A 6,538-nucleotide genomic window follows, 5' to 3' on the forward strand; every position below is an offset into this window, starting at 1 on the left:
TGGGTTATCCTAATAGGACACATTTCTCCCCTGTATTGTTCTCTATTGTGACCTTTCTGCTCCTATTATGTCCCCTCTTCACACTCTTCCTACTTTCATGGAAAAGAAATGCTGAGTGGGTGTTTCAGGCTGATGGTGCTTAGGAAAGTGTTTCTCAGGTTGCAGCCTAATCACTAGGGTCCTGCATTACACTAAAGCAAAATTCCCATATGGTAACAAAGTATAACTTTGCCTTTTTCTCTGTATATTTATATTATCATAGGACTGGAATCTGGTAATCTTTGGTCATTTGACCAATTAGCATCATTTGACTACAAGTATGTTTTTGGTCCATTAAGAGCATATTTTTTAAAATCCATAGACTACTTTTAAGTTACTTAAGTTTCAACCACATAACTTAGTCACAGTGGCTATGTCAGTTAATCTTTTAATGACATTAATCATTGCCACACAGAAGAGCCTCAACAAGTATTTGTTGAATGGAATCAAATGTTACCTTTAAGTGCTAAGTTTTTAAGTCTCCCAATGAAGATGCTAAATTCAACACCTTCTATTATTACTTTCAACCCACTACATAAACACACAATTTTAATGAGCAATATTTTTGGAATGTCAACTTTATGGGTAGGTACTTAGGAGAATGTTCAAAAGTTAAACAAAAAAAGATTCGTATGTACTCCCAAAAGTTTTATGTTTCTAAAAAGCGTTGACAAGCACATATAAAACAAAAAAGGGGATTTCAAAAGAAAAGGACATTTTGTCAAGTTGAAAGACAAAGAAGATCAAACACTTTCTTTAGACTCAAGTTCAAAGCTGGGTTGAGAGGCCTGGGTGGCATTTCAGACTGAATTTCAGAGAAAAAAAATATTTTCTTTAAACTTCCCTTTCATTCAACAAAAAGCATTTTCAGGCAAATAAAACTTCAGTAGCACTAGTCTTTTTTATTTTATTATAATTGTCTGATAGCATTAAGTACAACATTTCTTTTTTAAAAAATACAGATACTATCAGCAAAGTAAGATAATTTGATGGACTTGTGAGACATTCGCTATAGTCATGGATTTAGACAGCACTTGGCACCAGATACTTATAGGTCAACAGATTATATGAACTTTGCTTTCATTGTGTTTTCTTCTCTTGGAGTCCAAGAAAAACTTGAATCAAATAAATAGAGAGGGATTCTTTGTATTAAATAAGTACAACAAAGAATATGTATCACATATATATAAAATCTTACAGAAATGTTACACGGGTAACATGTAAATTTCAAAATTTTAAATAGTGATGTGTGTGGGTGTGCACATCTTTCCTACATATTTATCATTGTGATTATATCATACTGTGGGCATTTACTTGCATTAATCATGTAAAAGTTATGTTTGCTTTATAGTTGCACGAGCTATTTAAGAGTCTGTTGTTATTTTTATTTTCACTTTTATACTTGTGTTTAGCTTATAGGTTTTTCTCAAAAAGAGCTGTGCCTTCTTAACTGGTACATCTCATGGACTCATGAAATCCACAATTGCATTCTCAGGACTGTGCAAGATTCCAAATTTGAAAAACAGTTACAGAGTAATTCTTCTTTCTCTTTATATATTTTTAAAATATTAACTCAAGAATGGAATTCTCAGTTACATCTAGCATGGAAAAATTGTACTGTAATGAAATCTTACTTTTTCAATGTTTAGAATTGATTGTTTTGAAGTTTCAATAATGACTGACTTTTAGTCCTTGTTGATCTACAAAAATCTTGTAGACAACAGTGAATGAAAAACTTCAGGAATGAAATATAACAGCCACAATGACAACCAGTAACAATGATCTAGCATCTTTTGTTTTAACTACAGCCAGATGACAGCGTCCCAAAGAGTATAGAGTTTCATGTTTCATAAGTCAGTTTAAATGTCTTCATTAATATAAACACCATTAGGCAATGTGCTATGTACCAATGTTGTGGGAGATTGTGTTAGGTCACCCTCTCTTTCCCTTTGAGGAGTTATATCGTTATACATTTCCACACTTAGGATTTAGCTAATACATACTTCACAGTAAGCTCTAGAAGCATTTCAATGTTGTGTGGAAATAATAATGACTGTTTTATGTAAAAGTATTTGATCCGATAGTCGCAAGAAACATGTCAAAGTCTTTACACTTTCATTTACCATCTTGGAGATAACTACGTATATTAATTTCCTATAACAGCTATAACAGATAACCACAAATGTGGTGGCTTAAACAACACACATTTATTATCTACAGTGCTGTAGGTTAGAAGTCTGACACAGGTTTCACTGGGCTAAAATCAAGGTGTCGACAGACTTGTATTCCTTATTGGAGCCTCTGGGGAAGAATTTGTTTCCTTTCCTTTTCCACTTTCAAGAGATTGCCCTATTCCTGGGCTTGTTTAGGACCTTGTTAGTTATTTGTTTGTTTTAGAATTCTCTTTTAAGATTTTTTGAATAAATACAATCCATCTGGCTTGCTATAATAGCCAGTATAGCAATAAAAACAGTAGAGAGAGTAAGAGAAGTAATTTGAGACCGAACCAAGTCCTTTGCATTACGTGTCAGCACTTTCAGCTGTCCCCAGGTTGGTGGTTTGTAGACTCTTGTGGAAGCAGCATGGGCTCATGGGCCCCTCACTCCATATTTGAAGGAATCATTATCGCAATGGGAAAGGGAAGACCTGAGTCCTCACATCTCATCACTTCAACCCTCTCTTTTGCCTCTCACTTCCACCTTTAAGAACCTTTGTGATTGCATTCAACTCATCCAGATTAACCAAGGATAATCTCTCTATTTTAAGGTTAACTAATTAGCAAACTTAATTCTGCCTGCTACTTTAATTCCTCATTTGTGATGTAACTTATTGCATCCATCATTTCCCACAATTAGGATGTGGATATCCTTGAAAAGTCATTATTCTCCCTACCACACTAAGATAGAATTTGTCCCCAGTTTTATTAAAGTATAATTGAGAAATAAACAGTGTATCTATTTACAAGGTAAAACATGATATTTTGACATAGTATACTTTGTAAAATAATTAGATCAAGATAGGTTTTTATGCTGCCAAAAAATCTAAATATATCTCTATGAGCCAAGATCTCAAGAATCTATCTATTTAAACTTTAGGTACATATAATCTAGTTTATAGAATTTATTCTGTTCAATAATTTTTATTTTCTGTCAAGATACAATGGTATGAAGTTCTACAAAAAATAAAAAGGCATGGTATTTAAACAGTTTAAATAAATGGAATCAGTGATTTACAGAAAGCTCTTGAATTAAAGGGGGAACTAAACTAGATGACACTTGGAATTTTTTCTAACTTTGTAAATCTGCTAATGACATGCAGAGATCTGTTCTTCCCATTTATTCCTTGCTCTCAGTCACCATGAAGCAATAGAAGCTTAACTTTTTTAGGATATAGACATTAATAGAAAAAAATATTCTTTAAGATAGCCATCCTAGCCAGGCATGCATCTATAGTTCCAGCTACTTGGGAGACTGAGGCAGAAGGATAGCCTGAACCTAGCAGCTCGAGGCTGCGGTGGCCGTGAGCATGCCACTGCACTTCAGACTGGGTGATAGAGTGAGACTCCAACTAAAAAAAAAAAAAAAAAAGCCATCAAAACTACAAGACTATTATAAGTTAGCCATAAGGCTTCACTTCTCCGAATATGGAAATGTGACAATTTAAAAAATTTTTTTAATGTGGAGTCACTGGTTGCCACGGTTACTCCTGATAAGCAAAAACATTCATTCACATTAAACCTTCAATAAATATAATTTTTAAAAATTATAAATGTCTTCTAAATGTAAAGTTGGCAGTAGAAATTATTCTTAGTTTGCAGATGGAAAACCACTGACAAGATTTTTTTAAAGGTAAGTTTACTATTATTACTAAGCTTACAGAGTTAGGATTAGATATGCACTGTACTACAAGAAAAGTTTTCCCATGCATGTTTTTCATTGGTTAAGTTAGGAATAGATATGCCCTGTATTGCAAGTAAAGTTTTCCCATACATTTTTTTCATTGGTGTATTAAAAGTAATAAAGTAATTTTTATAAATGTGGGTGGAATATAATATACCAAATAAGAGTCAGTCTAAAAGACTAGTTTCTATATATTCAAATATATCTAGATTGTGACTTTCACCTCATCCACAATGAAGTAGCAGGAATAATATTTACTCTCCCACCTGAAAGAAATAAGCAAACAAAAAAGGGAAAATAGATGAAATAGCAGTTTTCAAGACACTAGATATCAAGTAATGGAGGAGACAATAATCCCTAGGAGATGAAAACCAAATAAGGTGAGATTTGTGATTACCCCAACTTACTGCCTTAAGAGATATTTTAGGTCACAGCACCAGTAGGGGGGAAGCCAGGTGGAGCCCAGTAGACTCCCTGAGTTGACAAGGAAGCACCAAGAGTCTGGGTAGACTTACAGCTAATCTTCTTGTTGTACTGTGGAATTTATAACATACATAAAGGTAAAGAAAATAACAATAGCACAAAAATGAGAAGGGCATAAATGGGAGGAAAAAGTTGTAAAAGAACTTATTGTTCTTATACAATCCATGAAGTGGTAAAATATCACTTGATGGAAGGCCTTGTTAAGTTAAAGAGGTAAACTGTAAACTCTAAAACAACCACTAATACTACAAAACAACAAATTATAGCTGGTAGGCCAACAAAGGATATATAATTGAATCATAGAAAAATTAAATTAATCCAAGAGAAACCAGAAATAGAAGTTAACATAGGAAAACATAGATAAGATGGGACAAATAGAAAACAACAGCAGGATGATAAATATAAACCTAACTATATGATAATTATATTAAATGTAAATGATCTAAAAACCACAATTAAAAGACAAAGATTGTCAGGTTGAATTAAAACACAAGACCCAACTACATATTGCCTACAAGAAACTCACTTTAAGTATTTAAGCACAAACAGATGAAAAGCAAAAAGAGAGAAAAACATAAATCATGTGAAAACTAATCAAAATAAAACTGAAGTGACTATAATAATATTGAGAAAATAAACTTCAGAACAAAGAATATTATTTGGGGTGAGAGTAAGAGAGTTATTTTACAATAATAAAGGACTCAATCAATCATAACATAACAATCTAAATGTTTGTTTCCTAATAACATACCCATTAGAGTAGCTGAAACTAAAAATCTTGCATATCAAGTGCTGCCAAGAATAAGAAAAAGTTGACTGGAAAAGTAACATGATATCACCATTTTTAAAAAAGTACTTTGGCAACTTCTGAATATGATCTAGCCTTTCCATTCCTAAGTATGCAACCAAGAGAAATGAAAGCATTATACAACACCCGGCTCGGTGGCTCAGTCTGCAATTCCGTGCCTTTGGGAGGCTGAGGTGAGTGGATTGCCTGAGCCCGTGGGTTCGAGACCTGCCTGGGCAGCAAGATCTCATCTCTACAATAAATCAAAAAAATCAGCTGGGCGTAGTAGCACATGTAATTCTGTAATTCTGGCTACCCAGAAGGCTGAGGTGGAAGGATCAACGGAGCCCAGCAGGTCGAGGCTGCGGTGGCCGGGAGCTGCCACTGCACTCCAGTCTGGGCGACAGAGTGAGACTCCAACTCAGAAAAAAAAAAAGAAAGCATTATACAAAGACTTGTTCATGAATGTTCACAGCAGCTTTATTTGTAATAGCCAAAAACTGGAAACAATCCTAACGTCAAGCAACAAGCAAATGGAAAAAAAAAAAGTTGTGACATGTCAGTAGGAAGAGTACCTACTACATGATTCTTTTAATATAAAATTCTAGAAAACACAAACCAATTTATAGCTCAGTGGTTTCCTGGGGCCAGGATGGATGGGAGTAAAAAGGAGCGGCTGAAGAGAGGGATCACAGAAGGAAAATTTTGGGAGTGATGGATTCGTTTATTGTGGTGATGGTTTTATAAATATCCAAATATGTCAAATCTTACTGAATTTTACATTGCAAATATGTGTAGTTTATCGTATGTCTATTATGCCTCAATACATCTACCTTGTATTTTTTTAAAAGGAGTAAAGGTCAGGGATAATTTCAATGGACAGCATAGGCCCAAAGAACCTACTGTAATGGAGCTATCTGGCAGTCCACGCATATACCCAGAGAGACAGATGAATGAATTTCAAACCACTGCTCTTTTCAAAATCTGCCACAGATACACTAGTGAAATTTCCACATGCTTTAAGGTGATGGCTGCCATGTTAAGCTGACTAATGTCAGTTGTACCATCTTAGGCTTAGATCATTACACACACACACACACACACACACACACACACATGCACATGCACACACACCCATAGAGTAGCATGATTTTAGCAGGCTTTTGGGTCAAGTGCTAGGCTTCTACCATATCAGAGATTTAACTATGAACTATGATATATTGTGCTTTAAGGAGTACTAGAAGCCGGGCTCAGTGGCTCAGCCTGTAATCCCGCGCCTTTGAGAGGCTGAGGTGAGTGAATTGCCTGAGCCCGCGGGTTCGAGACCCGC

Source organism: Carlito syrichta, unplaced genomic scaffold (genome assembly GCF_000164805.1).
Source record: "Carlito syrichta isolate Samal-C Ts95f unplaced genomic scaffold, Tarsius_syrichta-2.0.1 Scaffold304536, whole genome shotgun sequence".
Taxonomy (NCBI): Eukaryota; Metazoa; Chordata; class Mammalia; order Primates; family Tarsiidae; genus Carlito; species Carlito syrichta.